Raw genomic sequence first — 20859 nt, forward strand, 5'->3', positions numbered from 1 at the left:
TCACTGTCTTCTTCTTCTTCTTCATCATCATCATCATCATCTTATTTTTTGTTTTTTAAGATTTTATTTATTGGGACACCTGGGTGGCTCAGTCGTTAAGAGTCTGCCTTTGGCTCAGGTCATGATCCCAAGGTCCTGGGATCGAGTCCCACATTGGGCTCCCTGCTCAGCCGGGAGTCTGCTTCTTCTCTGCCTGCCACTCCCCTTGCTTTGTGCTATCTCTCTCTCTCTCTCAAATAAATAAAAATATTGTACTCAAAAATATTTTATTTATTTATTTGGCAGGGGGGAGCAGAGGGATAAGCAGACTCTGTGCTCAGCCCCACAAAAGGCTGATCTCATGACCTCGATATCATGACCTGAGCCAAAACCAAGGGTCAGACATTTAACCGACTGAGCCACCCGGGCGTCCCTGCCCTGTCTTCTATTGTAGCTGTATGTGGCTATTTAAGTTTAAGTTAGTTAAAATTAAAAAAAAGAAGTTCAGCTCCTTAGATGTACAAACCACATTTCAAATGCTCAGTAGCTGCACGTGGCTGATGGAAACCATACTGAACAACACAATGTAGAACACTGCTATCATCTTAGAAATTTCTATAGGATAGCACTGACATGAACGCATTACACACCTCTAAATGCACGTAGTAATTTCCTTTCCCCTTCAATATCAGAATGTTTATTATTTATTTACTTTTTAAGATTTTATTTGAGAGAGAGAGCGAGAGATAGAGAGAGCAAGAGTGGGGGGTGGGGAGAGAGAGCAGCAAGCTCCCCGCTGAGCAGGGAGCCCAACGTGGTGCTGGATCCCAGGACCCCGGGATCGTGATCCGAGCAGAAGGCAGACACTTAACTGACTGACCCACTCAGGCACCCCCAATATCAGAATATTTAGACCATCACGCATTCTGCCAAAATGTGAAATGTTCTCATTCACTCACTTATGCATTCAGCACATATTTACAAAGTACCTATTCTCTGGCAGGCACAGGATTGAATAGGATAGAGGACACGTATTATTCTTATTTGATTCTAACAGTTTAAGTATTGTAGGTATTGAAAATATACTTCCTTTTACATGACTGAGCCTTCTAATTGGGAAGCGAATTCATTTGTATGGAGCTTCCTAACATGGCAAAGTTTGGAAATACAGTTTAAAATATGGGTGAGGAAAGTAAAATACAAGAGTATACTTGTCAGTGAGGCCAGAGCACTTCTATCATAGCTTATTGTAGACTTTCTTCTTTCACTTTCTGAAAAACTATAACTTAAGTAGCATCAAAACTCAAGGAGATGATTGGAGGTTATCAGAAAGTGTAACTGGACTAACTTTCAAATGAGGTAAGTAGGCAGATTCAGAATATTTGAACAACACAACAATTAAGAGATTGTAAGCAATGGGGCACCTGGGTGGCTCAGTGGGTTAAACGTCTGACTCTTGATTTTGGCTCAGGTCATGATTTCAGGGGTGTGACATTGAGCCCTCCGGTTGGGCTCTGTGCTGGGTGTGGAGCCTGCTTAAGATTCTCTCTCTCCTTCTCCCTCTGCCCTCCCCCCACCCCTCTCTCTCCCTTTGTAAAAAAGAAAAAAAAAGATTATAATACAAGATAACATTTGCAAAGACATAGTGAATTATGGTTTATGTGGACTTTTGAAATTAGTGACAAAGAAATATAACCACATACAATTACCCTTTCAGACTCTTATTTCAACTTTTATATTCAGTGTACTGAAAAGGGAGAACAAAAGTTGACTGTATTTCAAGAGATAGTTGGTTTGATCATGCACTGAGAAGAGATTATGGTCCTAAAATAGCCTGCGCTGTGGAGGATTTACCTAGGATTTAAGGGCATTAGTTTGTAAAGCTGGGGTTAAACAGTAGAATGAGTAACTTAGGGAAGGTTAACCTACTTCCCCTTTCTCAAGGGCATTTTGCCGAGAAGAGTGGAATTGGACTGAGGGTTGTTTGTAAGATGGCATAGGAAGGGACTAGGGTTCGGTATGCCTGCTGTTCCCCCCCACCTTCCACGTGAGATCAATATATCTTTGACTTAAAAACCGTTGCCGTCTCTTCTCAAAGCCAAGTTATCCACACTACTGATTTCCCGTGGATTGTCAGGCTGGTTTCCCGAGACCCTGTCTTCTGTGAGTAGCCTTACTGCTTCTCCCTCCCTGCTGCGGTTAGCAGGGACTTCCATGTCATTAAATGCAATGAGACTTCTTTAGTCTATACCCCTTCTATCTTTCAGGGAACATCTGTGACAACTTTCTCATCCCTCAAGCAATCTCTCCTGATGGCACCCTTAGCACCACACCAGTGTGACAATATCCCATCTTGTTCTAGCTTCACAACCACCGTCCTGACTGGAGCCACCACAATAACCTTGGATTACTGCCTCCTCTCTGCTTCCTCCAGTTATCACTCCTGTTATAAATGACAAACTTATAATGTAAATTAGAGCATATCATGGCCCACTCAAAACCTTTGATGCCCTGCCATTGTGTTTGGGACGAGATCAAAATCCCATAACCTGACTTATGAGCCCTGGATCATCTGGCCTCTCTCTAACTCTCCAGTCTCAGCTTATGAGTTGTCCTTCATTCATTTATTCTTTTGCTTATTAATTCTTTCACTCATTTAGCAGTTATGTGTTGAGCACTGTCCTGGGAAGAACACAGGCTAAAATTATTGCTTTCTTGGAGTTCATATTCATCAGTTTCTATCAGTACCCAAGCGTGATCTGTCGATGGGATACTAATAATAAACAGGTTGAAAAAAGAAAATTATAATGCATTAAATGATGATAAGGGCAAAAGAGAAAAATAAAGCAGGGAAGGATGTGTGCAGAGAAGGTTGAAAATTCAGAGAGGTCAGTGAAGGAAGTTTTCACTGAGACTTAAAAGAAGAGGAAAAAACTGTGCAGGTGTCTGGGTGAAGAAAAATCAGGGTATGGGGAAGAACAAAGGCAACATCCTCAGTGCACCTGGAATATTCTAGAAACAACAGGGAGGTCTGTATGAGTACTGCGGATTACACAAATGAAGAGGTCATACTGAGAAATGAGACAGAGGGAGAGGGCCAGATCATGTAGAAGGTTGTGGGCCATTGTAAAGACTTTGGTTTTATTTGCAATGAGATGAGAAGCCATTAGAGAGTTTTGAGCAGGGAAGTGAAGTTTCTTTCTTAACACATTAATTCTTTACGTTGACTGGGCACCCTTTGTCAGGTACTGTGCCAGGTTCCAGACTCTGTGCTTGGCTTTTTACTAATTGAGATATTTTCACATGAAGACTGTTTATAAGATTGACTTCTTCATGTAAATTAAAGCCTCTTGAAATTTAAGCAGCCTTTGATTTCTGGTAAGAGAATAAATATTCTTTTATACTTGTGATAATTGTTCACACTGCCAACATCCCATGGGAAGGAAAAATTATGTATATGGGAGCCCAACTAATAAAGGACATTTTGATTCGTCCAAGTGACTACACAGTGGAAATGTGAATTATCATAGGTTGTGAATCACGTTAATTGATTAATGTTACAAACCTCCGATTATTGTTAAACATACGTTGAAAACAGGGAGGATTGGAGATTAAAAATGGCCTCTATTGTATCTTTGCATTTGGGTACCTCAGAGAGTTGGGGTTTTTTAAAACATCTTTTGCCTCATAAAAACTGGAAACAAATTTCACTTGATCAGAGAGGTGACTATTCTCTCTCTCTCTCTCTCTTTTTTTAAAGATTTTATTTATTTATTAGAGAGGGATAGAGAGAGAGAACACACAGGAGCAGGGGGAGGGGCTGAGGGAGAAGCAGACCCCCTGCTGAGCAGGAAGCCTGACACAGGGCTCAATCCCAGGACCCGATCCCAGGACCCGGGATCATAATCTGAGCCGGAGTCAGACATTTAGCCAACTGAGCCACCCAGGTGCTCCAAGAGGTGACTATTCTCAATACCACCTTTCTTTCAGCTGGATCTTCAGTTTTACTATATTTTTGAAGTTTGGCATGTTAAGCCCGGTCACTCTCTGAAGTCCTCTCACATAACATTTAACCTCTACTAATTTTATAATTATTTTTGCTCTTTTGAGTCTACTATAGGCCATTTCTAAATATTTTGTGAGAATAACGTCCGCTTCTTTTCTCTTAGAATGTGATCACATTGGTTTATTGTAGGAATTCCAATGCACAAGTGATGGTTGTTCTAGGAAGTGGGGAAGAGAGGAAGAGAAGTTACCAAAGCAAGTGTGCAATGTCCTCCCTAAGACTTGCAAAAAGACCTAGGTCTTCAGATTGTATATGTGCGGCAAGTTCCCAACAATATGAAGAGAAAAAAAACCTTCACTCTTAAGCATTTGGTGGATAAAATAGAAACCCACACAAAAATTTCTAGGGAGGGAAAAAAATGATCACTTCAAGGCGGGGAGGGAATTACAATGGTATCACAAATCTCAACCACAGAAATAAGATGGTACAGAATGACTGAGCGGTGTTGTTACGATTCTGAAGAAATGATTTTCAACCTTCAATTCTTTAATCAAATAAGCAAATGTCTTATAGAATAGAGACAATATGAAGACATGTAATTACTTAGAAAAATGAATGCACTGTGTGCTTAGCCTCAGCAATTCACTTGAGACTATGATCCAATGAAAATAAAGGAATGACACGTGGTATAGGTGCTATATGAAATAGCTTGCCTTCTATTTTGTATTTTCTAGTATTTTAAGGTCTTTATTTTATTTTGCATTCTTTTCCTGTCAGTTTCTTTAATACATATTTAAAAAATTACTATGGTTAAGAATAGTATCTTGACTTCCTCATGGTGTACTGCAAGTTAAGTGGGATGTATGGCTACGGGGTGGGGGGATTTAGCCAAGCTCAAAAGCCTATCATGACCTCTAAAAACATATCAATCATTAAAGAAAGTGTAACTCATTCCACTGACAGTGGAGGGACTCCTATAGGAACTTTTCACATGAAATGCCTCTCCAAAGGGAAAATGAGACCAGCTTCATTCAAAACCAATGAGAGAAGATCACAGATATTGGGAATCAACACATTTCAGTGGAGAAGAATTACCAGCAAAACAGAATAAACTGTACATAACACCCCAAAATAACATGTGGAAAATTTAAAGGGAAAACCCCCTAAAATCAAATATTCAAAAACTAAGAACAAAAATGGAGAAAAACCAGGAAAAAATATCACCAGAGTTGGCTGAGTTCAGGATAGAAGTTGAAATAAGATATGTCAGAATAAAGATACTTCAGAAATGGCTAATAAATTTAAAATGGTGCCAAGGGAGAATAGATTTGAGTGAAAATTTAATAAAAGGAATTGAAGAAAGAAACACAAACAAGAAAATTAAAATTAAATAAAGGAAGAAGTAAACTGTCAGAGAAAAGAGCAGTTGAAAGATATTTCTTTTTTTTTTTTAAGATTTTGTTTATTTATTTGACAGAGCGAGAGAGAGCACAAGCAGGGGGAACAGTAGAGGGAGAAGGAGAAGCAGGCCTCCCAGTGAGCAGGGAGCCAGATGTGGGGCTCAATCCCAGGACCCTGGGATCACAACCTGAGCCGAAGGCAGATGCCCAACCATCTGAGCCACCCAGGTGCCCTGAAATGAAAGATATTTCTTATCTATTTTTTCTCTCTGTTATCTATCTCTGAACCAATCATCTACCTTCCTACCACTTATCTGTCTGTATATCAATACATTATATACATTATATTTTTTGAACCATTTGGAGGTACGTTGCATGCACCAGGCCCTTTACCCCTTAGTACTTCTGTATTAATATTATTATTATTAATAATATTACATAACTCTATGTTATATAATATGAACAAGGATATTTATTTGCATAACAACAGTACAGTTATCAAATTCAGGGAATTTAACATCAAATAATACTGTTGTTTATTCTATAGGTCATATTCCAAGTACATCAATTGCTTCAATAACATCCTCCTTAACTGTCTTTTTACAGTAAAGGATCCAGTTCCGGACCCACGCTGAATCTCGTTCTCATGTCTCTAGTCTCCTTGAATCAGAACGAGTTCTGGGGCACCTGGGTGGCTCAGTCAATTAAGTGTCCGACTCTTGGTTTCTGCTCAGGTCATGATCTCTGGGTTGTGGGTTGTGGGTTGTGGGATCAAGCGCTGAGTTGGGCTCTGCACTCAGCGCAGAGTCTGCTTGAGATTCTCTCCCTTTCCCTCTCCCTCCCCCTCTGCCTCTCTCTGCGCCCCCTCTACCACTCTCCCCACTCACATGGGTGGCATGCTCTCTCTCTCTCAAATAAATAAAATTTATATATAAAAAAAGAAGAGTTCCTTAGCCTTCTTTGGTCTTTTGTGAAAAAAAAAACACAGGCCAGATATTTTACAGAATGTCCCTCAGTTAGGGTTTCTTTGATGTTTCCTCATTAGTCAATCATGGTTATGCATTTTGGATATGTGCAGTGATGTGTCCTTCTGAAGCAATTATGTCTGGGAGCCCATATGACTCTTTCTGTTGGTGTTTTGTCTCTTTTCGTGAATTTCGATTACTTGGCTAAGTTGTTATCTATCTTCACCCTTATGAGTTTATTTTATTTTGTAATTTGCTAAAAGTTATGGGAAGATACTCAAAGGCTATGTAAATAGCCTTCTTTTCTTCAAAGTTTACCCCAGTTTAAATTTAACATCCATTCATGATGCTTGCTTGGAAATGTTCCAGGCTCTTCTGGTGGCTACCCCACGGTTGCCCCAGCGAGCCCTGTTTTCCTTTGAGAGGGGAATGGCATTTAGAAAGCAAGGCTTGGGATCTAGTTCTCCTGGGGTGTCACTGGCTGTAGCCCCTTAGTAGAAACTACTGAAACCATATTTTTCTTGCTTCAAAATTCCAGTCCTATCATTCAAGGTTATTCTCTGGCTTTCCTCATTCATTGTTTGTTTCTCACTTCTGTCGGGAGAAACATGACTCACATATCTATATATTTACTCATTGTTTAGTCCTACAATACACACAAACCAGTTTTAATTTATTAATAGTGTCAAAGAGTTTTCCAGGGTGGTTGTGCCAATTAATACTCCCAGGCAGCCTGTGATATTTCCAAGTGTTCACAGCCTCGCCGACACTTTAGGGATGTCTGTATTTTTCATATTGTTTATTTTAAGCCATTCCTGTCTATGTACATTGGTGTCTCATTGTGGTTTTAATTTTCATTTGTATGTTCTTGATGACTGATGAGGTTTTAACCTATTTGTTTGTTTACCTGCCATTTGGATATCTTTTTTGGGGGGTGGTGGTTAAAATGTATGTTCCTTTTTTCTACAGCATCGTCTGTCTTTTTGTATAGTTTCTAGACACACACACTCACATTTTAACATTGTAGATAAGAGTAATTGGTGGTATTTATTTTTGGAGACGGTTTTCTCTCCTTTTCTTTGCTGCCCTGAGCTCATTAATATTTTCTCCTTTATGTTATTTTAAAAGTTTATTATTTTGCCTTTACTATTTACATCTTCACAACCTCTAGAATGCTTTTGTGTATTGTATGGGGAAGGGTCAAGAATGATTTTTTTCCACGTTGAAATTTTACTGAAAGGACCATTCTTTTTGGCACTTCCCTGGAGTGTCCTCCTTTATTTTTATTTATTATTATTATTATTACTTTTAAGTAGGCTCCATGGGGGAGCTTGAACTCATGACCCCGAGATCAAGACCTGAACTGAAATCAAGAGTCAGATGCTTAACCAAAGGAACCACGGAAGCGCCCCTGAGTATCCCCTTTGTAAAAATGCACATGGACATATTTGAATAGCTGTGCTTTTGAACTCTATTCTGTTTAATTGGAACTCAAAATTGTCTTAGGTTGTGACCTTTTAAATATACACATACATTTTAACAGCAGTTTTTCAATTTCCACACGATAAAAATATAGCTGGGCTTTGCATTTGGGTTGTATTGAATGCATATATCAGTTTAGAAGGAGTTATGTCTACAATGTTGTGTCTTGCAATTCATGGACACTTGTCTTCTGTTTAGATCTTTTCTATTTTCTCTTAATATTGTATTTAGTTTTCCATGACAAAGTATTGTACATATTCTGTGAGGGTAATCCGTAAGTATTCTTTATGCTTTTATAAGGATCATTTAAAAAACTAATTTTCTACTTTCTGGTAGATAACAATGAAACTTTTTCTTTTTTTTTTTTTTAAAGATTTTATTTATTTATTTGAGAGAGAGAATGAGATAGAGAGAGAGAGCATGAGAGGGGAGAGGGTCAGAGGGAGAAGCAGACTCCCCGCCGAGCAGGGAGCCCGATGCGGGACCCGATCCCGGGACTCCAGGATCATGACCTGAGCTGAAGGCAGTTGCTTAACCAACTGAGCCACCCAGGCGCCCAACAATGAAACTTTTTCATCCTGACTTTACTGAGCAATTTTGCTCGATTCACTTTAATAGTGTTTCTGTGGAATATTTTTGGATATGTCACATAAATAACTGTGTTGTCTATGACTAATCACAGGTATATTTACTTTTGTATTCCTTATGCTTTGGTAGTTCTTTTACTTACACCGGTGCACAGCTAAAAATCTCAAATGCGGTGTTGGATAGACGTGACAGTAGATGGTACTTTGTCATGTTCCTGATCTTAGGAGGTAAGGCTTCCATATTTTACCATTAAATGTTTACCATTTTACCGTTAAGTATTTTGTAATCCCTCAATATCAAACTAATGTCAGATTCTTCTATGTCTACTTTGCTCATGTTTTTATAATGAATTTTTTCAAGTGCTTTTCTGGCACCTATTGAGAAGATTTTTTTTTCCCTCTTCTTCTGGAATGAATTGTTTGGTTTTTCTTTCTTCTCTTTCTTTCTTTCTTTTTTTTTTCTGTTTAGTGTTCCTAATGTGGGAACAATGTTGCATTCCTGGAATAAATGCAAATAGATTATGATGTATTATCTTCTTTACGTATTTATGCATAATATTGAAATCAACTTTACAACTATGTTCATGATAGATATTAATCTGTAATTAACTTTTCTTGCAATGTCCTTTTCAGATTTTAATGTGAAATTTGGGTCAGACTCATGAAATAAATTGGGGCATATTCCCTCTTTATTTTGGATTTTTTAAAAAAAAGATTTTATTTAATTATTTAGAAAGAGAGACAGAGAGCAGGGGGAGGGAGAGAGAGAATCTCAAGCAGACTCTGGGCTAAGCACAGAGCCAGACATGGGGCTCAATCTCATGACCCTGAGATCATGACTTGAACTGAAATCAAGAACTGGCCGCTTAACCAACTGAGCCACCCAGATGCCCCTATTATGGATTTTTAAAACTCCTTTTGCCCTGTGTATGAATCATCAGGTGCTTAAAGGGAAGGGGACCCAGAATGCTGAGTTCACTGTTCTGGTCTTTCCAGCAACTTGGCTCCTTGAGTCTTGGCTGACTTGGTAACTCTTTAATACCTTGGACCCGATGTTTTCTGTATTTTATTCATCTTTTAAAGATTTTCTTGCTGAGAGGTTCATTTTTGCTACAAGCTGTCCCTCATAATTGGAAGTGGATGCCTCTTCCTCATTTTTAACCCCGTCTCTTCTCTTGCTATTTTTCACAAAGGTTAGATAGATCAAGAATTTTTTGGCTTGTGTGTTACAAGTATTCATTAGAGACTTTTAGACTGCTGTCTGTGCTCACCTTCTCATGGTTGAGTGCTTTAGGAATGAAGAAGAGTATTTACGGAGACAAATGCTTCCGTCAGCCTGACAATGCTCTTTTCAAACTGGGTGCCTCTTGAAGCAAGTGCTGCACGGTTCATTACCCATATGGTGCCCTACTCTCATCTTTTAAGATTTGCTTTAGATGATGCTGGTCTGCAGAGGTTTCTGTTTTCTGGTACATACAAGTTTAAGTTGTTTTAGAAGTTGTAGAAAAGGAATATGTTCTTGGTTTCACCAATAAAGAATGCTTGTTTTAAATTTTTTAGGGAGCAGGGGCAGAGGGTGAGGGAGGGAGAGAATCTTTTTTGTTTTTTTAAAGATTTTATTTATTTATTTGAGAGAGAGAATGAGAGATAGAGAGCGCGCAAGGGAAGAGGGTCAGAGGGAGAAGCAGACTCCCTCCTGAGCAGGGAGCCCGATGTGGGACTCGATCCCGGGACTCCAGGATCATGACCTGAGCCGAAGGCAGTCGCTTAACCAACTGAGCCACCCAGGCACCCGGAGGGAGAGCATCTTAAGCAGGCTCCACACCCCGTACAGAGCCTGATGCAGGGCTTGATCTCACAACTCTGAGATCATGACCTGAGCAGAAATCCAGAGTTGGAGGCTTAACCTGTTTTAATTTTGATAGAAAGTCTTATAAACATACCCTGGAGAGATTTCTTTGGGTAGACTATGGAAAGATGTTAAATCAGGCAACAAGGCAAACACACACAAAATAATTTTTAACAAATAATATTTTCACAGGGAGTGACATCAGCAAGATGGCAGAATAGGAGGTCCCACTGGATGCCTGCTCAGCAACAATCATTTGGCAGCCAAATGGACAAAAGTGCCTTTGTGGGAGCTTTGGGATCCAGGTAGGAGACTGTAAAACACTAACATTGCCCAAGACCAAAGAGGGTTGTTTTGAGAAGCAGGCCCATGCTCAGGTTTTTGAATTGCCGACTGTGGTCCTAGCTACAGACCCAGAAACAGCTCCTCCCCTCTGGGGATATGGTTATATTTCTGTTTGGCCTTGGTCCTGCCACCAGCAACATCTGCCAAGGGACTCTGCAGGTGTCACGCCGGCCCATGCCTCAGGTATAGACAAATGATACAGAATTGAGAGCCCACAAATAAGCCCACACATACACAGTCAACTCATATTTGACAAGGGAGCCGAGAATTGAGAAAGGATAGTCTCTTCAATAAATGGTGTTGGGGAAATTGGATATTTATATGCCAAAGAATGAAACTGGACACCCATCCTCCATCTTATTTTACACCACTTAACAAAAATTAACTCAAAATGGATTAAAGACTCAAATGGAAGACATAAAAGCATCAAACTCCTAGATTAAAACAGGGAAAACCCCCTTGACATTGGTCTTGGCAGTGGTTTTTTGGATATGACATCAAAAGTACAAGGAACAAAAGCAAAAATCAACAAGTGGGACCGCATCCAACTAAAAGGCTTCTGTACAGTGAAGGAAACAATAAAATGATAAAGCAACTTACAGAACGGGAGAAAATATTTGCAAACCATCTATCTGGTAAGGGGTTAATATCCAAAATCTATCAGGAACTCCTACAACTCAATAGCAAAAACCAAAGAATCTGATTAGAAAATGGGCAGAAGACTGAATAGACATTTTCCCGAAGACATACAAACGACCAACAGGTATAGGAAAAGGTGTTCAACATCACTAACGATCAGGAGAATGCAAATAAAAACCACAATGAGGTATCACCTCATTGCTGTTAGGATGCTGTTATCAAAAGACAAGAGATGCAAACACTGGTTAAGATTTGGAGAAAAGGAAATCCTTGTGCTCTGTTGGTGGGAATGTAAATTGGTACAGCCATTCTGGAAAACAGTATAGAGGTTCCTCAAAAAACTAAATATAGAACTATCATATGATCAGCAATTCCACTTCTGGATATATATCCAAAGGAAAGGAAATGAAATTTGTATCTCGAAGAGTTATCTGCATTCTCATAGTCATTGCAACATTGTTTATAATACCCACGATATGGAAAGTAACTAAAGGTCCATCGGTGGATAAAGAAAATGGGACACACACACACACAAAGAGAGAGAGAAATATTATTCAGCCATAAAAAGATGGGAATCCTGACATTTTCAATGACATGGATGAACCTGGGGGACATCACACTAAGTGAAATAAGCCAGACACAGAAAGACAAAGCCTGCATGATCTCACTTACATGTGGAATCTCAAGATGTGAACTCACAGAACCAGAGAATAGATTGGTGTTTGCCAGAGGGCAGGGTGGGTGAAATGGGTGAAGGGCATCAAGAGGTATATAAAACTTCCAGTTATAAAATAAATAAGGCATGGGGATGTAATGGGCAGCATGATGACTAGAGTCGATAATACTGTGTTGCAATTTGGAAGTTCCTAAGAAAGAAAATCTTACAAGTTTTCATCACGAGATAAACATTTTGTAACTTCGTATGGTGACAGATGGTAACTAGACTTAGTGTGGTGATCATTTTGCAATGTATACAAATGTCAATCACTATGCTGTACACCTGAAACTAATGTCAATTATACTTCAAGAAAAAAGTAAAAAGAAAGAGAAGCTGCTGCTGAGAGCATAGTTGATTGACAGCACCAGCTGCCACCACTTTGGTTTCTCCGCTGCATTCATGCTGAGATCGTGCTTCTCCTGGACTGTCTTCCGTCTAGACTGAGCACCATGGAGTCTATGCTCTAGGCTTAACACAAGAGTCCTTTAGCGAGTGACTTTTAATCACGGATGTGCCATTGGCCTGGTTGAAATTTTCTTAAAACTGCTGTAGATGAAGGCTTTTCCTCCCCACCCCTTCCTTCTCTCTTTTCTCTTGCAGGTGTCATTCTGCAATATAGTCTGAGAGCTCCCTCCCTCTTTATCCACCACAGGCTTATCCCTCATGCCTAACCCTAACTTGGCTTCTGCTTCTGTGAAGACTTACATTGACAGGCATGCACTGAAAAGCTTGGTTGGAGGGGCACCTGGGTGCTTCATTGGGTTAAGCGTTGGACTCTTGATTTCGGCTCAGGTCATGATCTCAGGGTGGTGACATTGAGTCCTGCATGGGGCGTGGAGCCTGCTTAAGATTCTCTGTCTCCCTCTTTCTCTCTGCCTCTACCCTCTGCTCACACTTGCCCGCTCTCTCTCTCTCCCTCAAAAAAAAAAAAGTTGGTTGAGGACATCCCTACACTCAATTGGCTTGCACTGGGTCTTTTATTTTTCCATGTCAATAAAAGTATCAAAGTAATATGCTGTACACCTTAAACTTACATAATGTTACACATCAAATTCATCAAAAAAAGATAATCCAGATTAAATATAAATCTTGCAATGCTATTACCTGATTTAGCTGGTTCTAAATTTCATGGAAAATGACTGTATAGTCCCTGATGTAATAAAGAAAACAAAAACAGAAAAAGAAGTAGGAAGGGGATTAAGTCAGCAAAGAGGGAATTACTGTGCCACATTCTCAAAGAAGGTCTGATTCTTGATGTACCTAGATGTACCTTGCTAGTCAAGGTACACTGAAACTTGGTTTGGATTTAGGCATACAGTTAATTCTTATTGTGGTATTTGGAATTTGTTGCTTTTTGATTGGGCAGTATTTTTCCTTGGAGCATAAAGGTGCATCTTAAATGATATGGTAACAAGTTTCATATTTAGTTACTTAGCAGAGAAGGCCTATAATAAAACAGTTCAAATAAATACTTCAGGTACCTGTTTCTGGAATGAAGACTGCTACTTGTTTTCAACTTATTTTGGCAATATATTTTGACTCTTGTCGTCATCCGATTTATTTCGCCCCTTTCGAGGTGGGCCTGACCCTCAGTGATGGTGGGTAAGGGGCAGGGAGAACAGCTTGTGCTGCTTGCTGTCTGTCTAGCAACACAAGGTGATGTGGGAAAACTTCCTGGAGAGTGAGCTCCACTCCTACTCATATCTCCCCTACCCCCCACCCCCAACCATGAAACAGTGCTGGCCAGCAGGAACTGAGCGAGACAACCTGCTTTAACGTGCCCTGACTTATTTATAGCGGTTACAACTTAACCTGTAGGAGAAATAGCCTGGTACCAACTCTGAGACATACTCAGGTTCTCTGGCTGAACACATGCTCTTCCTCCTGGAGCCAGGGTATTCCCTATATGATTCCATCCATTGTCCCCTACACAAACACTTTCTAAACTTCACCCCGTCTCCTCCCTCTTTTTTGGATCTCAAGATTGCCAGACCATATACGCTCTTCCTGTTTCTCATGTCTGCATCTCCATGATGTAGACTGAGCCATGTCTATTTCTACCATTTCAATATGTCTTCTTTCCACAAAGAGAATAATCACACCGAACATGTCTAAATGTGTATGAATAAGTAGAGAGATGTTGCTAATGTGCATTTTCTATGAGTATATTTCTTAATATCATTTTCATTTTAATAAAATAAATTTCCCTACTGATCATATCAGGATATTCAGATTTAACTTTATTTTTGCTGTTATCATGAATGCTAAATATGCAGATTTGTATCAGTCAAGCCACTGAGCCACCCAGGCACCCCCAAACTTACCTTTTAAAACACAGGCTTACATATGGTAGTTTTCACTGAGGCTCTGGTTGAGAATGTAGGAAATGGAATTTAATCTATAAAATTATCCCTTAGTTTCTCATCTCCTCTACTTGAGTTTACATTTGTTTTTAAAGATTTTATTTATTTGACACAGAGAGAGGGAACACAAGCAGGGGGAGTGGGAGAGGGAGAAGCAGGCTCCCTGCTGAGCAGGGAGCCCAATGTGGGACTCGATCCCAGGACCCTGGGATCATGACCTGAGCCGAAGGCAGACGCTTAACTGACTGAGCCACCCAGGTGTCCTGGGTTTATGTTTTAGAATTTAGCTTCCGTTTTTTTAAATAATTTTATTGTTATGTTAATCACCATACATTACATCATTAGTTTTTGATGTAGTGTTCCATGATTCATTGTTTGCATATAACACCCAGTGCTCCACGCAGAACGTGCCCTCTTTAATACCCATCACCAGGCTAACCCATCCCCCCACCCCCCTCCCCTCTAGAACCCTCAGTTTGTTTCTCAGAGTCCATCGTCTCTCATGGTTCGTCTCCCCCTCCGACTTACTCCCCTTCATTCTTCCCCTCCTGCTATCTTCTTCTTCTTCTTTTTTTTTTTTTTAACATATATTGTATTATTTGTTTCAGAGGGACAGATCTGTGATTCAACAGTCTTGCACAATTCGCAGCTTAGCTTCCCTTCTTGAATAATGACCACCCTTTCCTTGGCTTCGTAATAAACTTTTCATCTATTACTGACCTTAAGGCCTTTTCACTAAGTGTGAGCATCCTTTGTTGGCAGAATTGCCAGATTTAAAAAAACAAAACAAAACAAAAATACAGTATATCTTATGCAGTATTTGAGAGCTTCTTATTTTAAAAATTGATGTATTGTTTATCTAATATTCAAATTTAACTGGGCATCCTGTATTTGACCTGGCACTCCTGTTCTTAGGGGAAGAAAAAAATGAAGTTAAAATTGTACTTTTCCTAAGTGGCCAGGAAACAAGGAAATAGATATTATGGCTGAGAATTTTGTGTTTTCTATGGGTTTCCTTTGTCCGTGTGTACCTTCACCCTCCTGAACTTCTGTACTAGTATAAAGTAACTAGATGGTGTTAATTTATGGAAGTGATTTTTTCAATGTGAAAATTTAAACTTGCTCAATTTATAACTTTTCTTTATTTGAATATCCCAGTTATAAACTAAATCCAAATTTTTATACAGTAGTTGGTGCATAATTTATGAGGATTAAATTTATCAGTTACATCAAAAGTTATATTCCAACTTGAAGATTCAGATTTTCTGAATAGATATCTTCACAGTCCCTCTCTCTGAGTCCAGACACCAGTACTCATTAGCAAGAAGTTCAATGGCATCAAGAAAGGACTCTGGGAATTAGGGTATTTATGTTCTGGTCTTAGCACTGCCCCTGGAAAGGGGGCATCAGTCTTGTGTCTATTTCTTCATCTGAAAAATGAGGCAGTTGGACTCCATCTGCATGTCTCACAGTGTGAGTGCTTCTGGGGTCAAGCAAGTTATAAAAAGCTGCAAACTTTTTTGGGATATCCAAACTGTAACTACATTTTAGCAACACAAGTCTCAACAAATACCAGCAACAAATAACAGACAATGCAAAGTGTGTGTACCCCAAGCTTTTGGACGACCAACACTGTTCTGCGCAATCTACCAACTCTGCAGGGGCCACCTGGAGGACTCTGGGTTTGGTGAGTGTACTGTTTTCTTCAGCTCTAACGTGCTGTGGGATCCCCAGAAAGGCCTGGCTTTAGTGAAATGAAACAATGGCTCATATTTCAGGAGGTTGAGCTACTGTGGATCAAACTGTGCAAACAGTGAGAAAGCCTGCAATATTCAGAGCACACAGCGAGTACCGGGAGGCTAATGAGCCGCCTTCTGACTCATTCATAGACCATGTCAACTCCCCCCACAGCATCTTCTTTGACTATTAGGAAGGCTGCATCAATGTATGTATAATCTGCCCTTCCCAATTTCCTCTCGATTCTCTGATCTGATGAGGGTGTTGTCATGGAAGGTTTGTGTTAGAGTGTATTCTCACTGTATTTTAAAATTTTCTTGGGGAGCCGTGGCTCCTTTTTTCGCTTCTCAACTCCTTTTCTCCTTTGGCTCTCGCTAAATGCCTACACGGGGTCTCAGAAATTAAAATGTCACTTCCGTTCCTATTATTCCAATTCTAGTCTGGGGTATATTCTCAATTCACATTTATGTCACATAAGAGTTTAAAAACCCGGGATCCTAATTTATTTTGTAGTTGGAATCCTTCTCTCCTTAAGTCTGTTCAAATGACTTTAGGCAGAAAATCATCGGCTTTTAAAGTCATTGATGTGGCTTCTGAGCAACGGAACTGCTGCGATTGATGTCTCGGTCCCAAAATACCCAATCTTCTCAGAAGATGGTAGGGAGATGTGAGGATGTGTGAGTGCCTGGATATAATGCTATGAGCTGAATTATGTCCCCCCAGACGCACGTGCTAGACTCCCAGCCCCCAGTACCTCAGAATGTGACTGTATTTGGAGATGGGGTCTTTAAAGAGGTGATTAAGTTAAAACGAGGTCATTAGGGTAGGTCCTCATCCAATATGACTGGTGTCCTTAGAAAAAGAGGAGATTAGGAAACAGGCATGAGTGGAGGGAAGGCCCTGTGAAGACACAGGGAGAGGTGGCCAGCTTCAAGCCAAGGAGAAGTGCCTCAGAAGAAACCAGCCCTGCCAATACCTAGAACTTGGATGTCCGGCTCCCAGGATTGTGAGAAAAAAAATATCTGCTGTTTAAGCTACCCAGTCCGTGGTATTTATTATCGTAGCCCAAGCAAATGAAAAACATCCCGGTGCCCTAGATGTGGAGTCCCACCACCTTGCCACACACCGGTGCCCTGTGAAGGGGACTCTTGCGGCCAGGGTAAGTTCACCTGGCTTCTCAGCTCCTGTGTTGATGTCATAGTGTTCGCAGTCCCTTTCGCATGATTTCCAGAATGATCCATGAATAAGCATCTTTATAAAGAAATAGCCTCCAAATACACAGGTGTGTATTTTCACAGAAGCCATCCATTGCCCATGAGCAGTTCTCATCATTTCCTGACAAAGGAATATTATAGAAACAAAGTTGAAAAACAGTCTGTTGTGTGGAGCAGCTTTGGTTCAGCTGCAAAGCTAAACTCGCTCCTCAGTGCTAAATTGGAATTGGCTGTGAATGATTACAAATGAAAATCTGTCACCGCTGAAGGTTCTTATCTGCAACAAAAGGCAAGAACAGGTATTTCTTTTTTTTTTTTAAGATTTTATTTATTTATTTGACGGAGAGAGACAGCGCGAGAGGGAACACAAGCAGGGGGAGTGGGAGAGGGAGAAGCAGGCCTCCCGCTGAGCAGGGAGCCCGATGCGGGGCTCGATCCCAGGACCCTGGGTTCATGACCCGAGCCAAAGGCAGACGCTTAATGACTGAGCCACCCAGGCGCCCCAAGAACAGGTATTTCTTAGTATTCCTGTGTTCTAGCAGGTGGTTTATATACCTGGACTCCTGAATGCTTTTGGGGGCCTTATTAAATATATTGCTTTTCTGGACTCCATAGGAGAAAAATCACTTTAAGGAGAGAAGCTCTGAGCAGTGCCATGACAAGTTCCTGTACATACTCCTGTCTTGTCTTCTAATCCCATCGAATTTGCTCAGCAGATTAAAAAAACACTACCATTCTCCTCCCATTTGTCTAAACACATTCAGCCTCTTGTTTAAATTAACTTCATTCATATATTTGTTTCACAATCTGATTTAATTTGATCTTCTACTGACCTTTAATCAATTACAGAAATCATTCTTTCCCCTTGATTTAGTGCTACAGAGTACTTGTTCTAGCATCTAGGGATTGCAGACATAATTGCAGTTTTATCTAGATCTCAGTCATTGGCTCCACCCTTATTTCTATTCCTATATCTGTCTATCCAGGAACAAAGAGAATGCAAAATATACTCTGATATCAGAACAACAAAGGAAAACAAAATGCATATTTACAGGTGAAAGAATCTTCCAGAGCTGCTGAAGACAGGTAAAAATTCTGCCTCTGAACCTGCTAGCGACCCAGTAAGAAAGAAAGCATACTCGTTGGCAAAGAGAATAGTGTAAGTGAAGGGGGGAGAAAAAAGATACTTATGACCTGTATGACCTTGAGCAAATGAAGTCATGACTCTGTGGCTCAGTTTCCTCCTAAGTTAAATGTGGATGATAGAAGTGGCTTCTTTATATACGCATTTGATGAGGATTGACTCAAATGTGCCAGTATTAGTAAAGCAGTTAGAACATTGGCTGGCACAAGTATGCCCTATTGAAGTGTTTTTAAAATAAAAAATAAAATAAATGCTAAGGGAATTTCTCAAGGAATGTAGTTTCACCCAGCACCTAATTTTATGTATTTACTTATTAGATTTATTTATTTATTTTGAGAGAGAGAGCGAGCAAGTGTGTGTGGGGGGGGCGGGGGAGGGGCAGAGGGAGAGACTCATGCAGACTCCCTGCCAGGGAGGAGCCCATTAAGGGGCTCCGTCCCACAACTCATGAGATCATGACCTGAGCCGAAATCAAGAGTCAGACGCCCAACCACCCAACCGACTGAGCCACCCAGGCACCCCGCCCCTCCCCCGTACCTAATTTTAAAGGCTAGCTCTCATTGGGAGCTTCACCTTATCAGTAAGACAGTGAGAGTCAAGGGATTTCTCCACTGCAAACACGTTTGTGGGCTTCATGGAACGTTTACTGAGCCCATCCTTCAATAAGCACTGAGGCCACATTAATATGTTCCACACGTGCAATGTTCTGATGATCAGGGTTTCATTCTAGATTTAAAAGAAGTGGAGGGGCTCATTTCCTTCAAAAAACCCTACCTAAATATCACGTCTCTTATCTGGGTGTTTTATAAATTGTGCAGTAGAATCACGGGGTTATAGTCTCTGCTAGGGCTTCCCGTGAAAACGCTGCTGGTAGCACCAGGGATTCAGTGTGGCATTTGCTGGTCGGTCGCAGACACACCCGCTTTCGTTTTGGGCTGTGCCCCTGGCTGGCTGTGTGATCTTGGGCAAGTTACTTCTTTGGATCCCCGGCTTCACCGTCTGAATCTCTGCAATCTCAAAAAAGTTCTTTGAGAATGAAGGAGACAATGCAAGTGTAGAATTAACTCCATGAGTGATTACATAGGAGTAAGGAAAAGTGGGGACTCTGACTTTTGCCAGTTTGGCGAATGTGGTGAATGTGATAAGGAGCCTCAGGCTCCTTATCTGTAGGCTGCAAGGATTAAAAACAGGCATGAACCACAGTGATTAACACAGGTCACCTGTTGTTAGGCTTTATTCAATCTTCTATTATATACTGCACATAATACTTTTTAATTGAATTAACACTTGGTAAAAATGGCATATTTGGGGGGCAGAAATGATTTTTCAGCACTGTTTTCACAAACAAAATGCAAATTATTCATACAAACTTTCATTGTCATAGAAACAGTATTTGCGCATTGTACAAGATTAGAAAATAGCATGCGAGCAAAAATATAGAATGAAAGCATACAATCCCATGGCACAGAGATTACCACAGTAACACCCTGGAGCATTTCCACCTGCACTTTTCCTATGAATGCATGTGAGTAATATTATAGATATATTTAAGACTTTATTTTTTATTTTTATTTTATTTTTTAAAAAAGATTTTATTTATTTATTTGACAGAGAGAGAGACAGCGAGAGAGGGAACAGAAGCAGGGAGAGTGGGAGAGGGAGAAGCAGGCTTCCCACAGAGCAGGGAGCCCGATGAGGGGCTCGATCCCAGGACCCTGGGATCATGACCTGAGCCGAAGGCAGATGCTTAAAGACTGAGCCACCTAGGCACCCTAAGACTTTATTTTTTGGAGCAGGTTCAGGTTCACAGAAGGATTGAGGGGAAGATACAAAGATTTCACATATACCCCCTCTCGCAACACATGCATATCCTCCTTCACTATCAACATCCCCATGGGAGTGTGAACATTTGTTACAATTGAACCTACACTGACACATCATATCACCCAAAGTCTGCAGTGTACATGAGGGTGCACTCTTGGTGAGCATTCTGTGGGTTGGACAAATGTATAATGGTGTGGGTCCACCATGATTGTATCATTCAGAGTATTTTCATTGCCTTAAAAATCCTCTCTAATAATGGAATATTATGCAGCCATCAAAAGGAATGAAAGCTTGCCATTTCCAATGACGTGGATGGAACTGGAGGGTGTTATGCTGAGCGAAATAAGTCAATCAGAGAAAGACATGTATCATATGACCTCATTGATATGAGGAATTCTTAATCTCAGGAAACAAACTGAGGGTTGCTGGAGTGGGGGGGTGGTAGGGATGGGGTGGCTGGGTGATAGACATTGGGGAGGGTATGTGCTATGGTGAGCGCTGTGAATTGTGCAAGACTGTTGAATCACAGATCTGTCCCTCTGAAACAAATAATACAATATATGTTAGAAAAAAAAAAGAAGAAGATAGCAGGAGGGGAAGAATGAAG

At 40.4% G+C, this 20859-nt stretch overlaps 1 long non-coding RNA gene across 1 annotated transcript in view; it reads left to right on the forward strand.

Moving 5' to 3' along the window:
* The window catches only part of LOC141370808 (uncharacterized), a 113708-nt gene that overhangs the window by 90198 nt on the left and 2651 nt on the right, over nucleotides 1–20859 (forward strand). Inside the window, exons 4-6 of the long non-coding RNA XR_012375195.1 lie at nucleotides 8550–8647; nucleotides 10461–10573; nucleotides 18271–18443. This is a non-coding gene — a long non-coding RNA (uncharacterized lncRNA). The remainder of the gene's footprint in view (nucleotides 1–8549; nucleotides 8648–10460; nucleotides 10574–18270; nucleotides 18444–20859) is intronic.

Source organism: Callorhinus ursinus, unplaced genomic scaffold (genome assembly GCF_003265705.2).
Source record: "Callorhinus ursinus isolate GAN/ISIS: 27379988/994484 unplaced genomic scaffold, GSC_fseal_2.0 scaffold46, whole genome shotgun sequence".
NCBI classification, from domain to species: domain Eukaryota; kingdom Metazoa; phylum Chordata; class Mammalia; order Carnivora; family Otariidae; genus Callorhinus; species Callorhinus ursinus.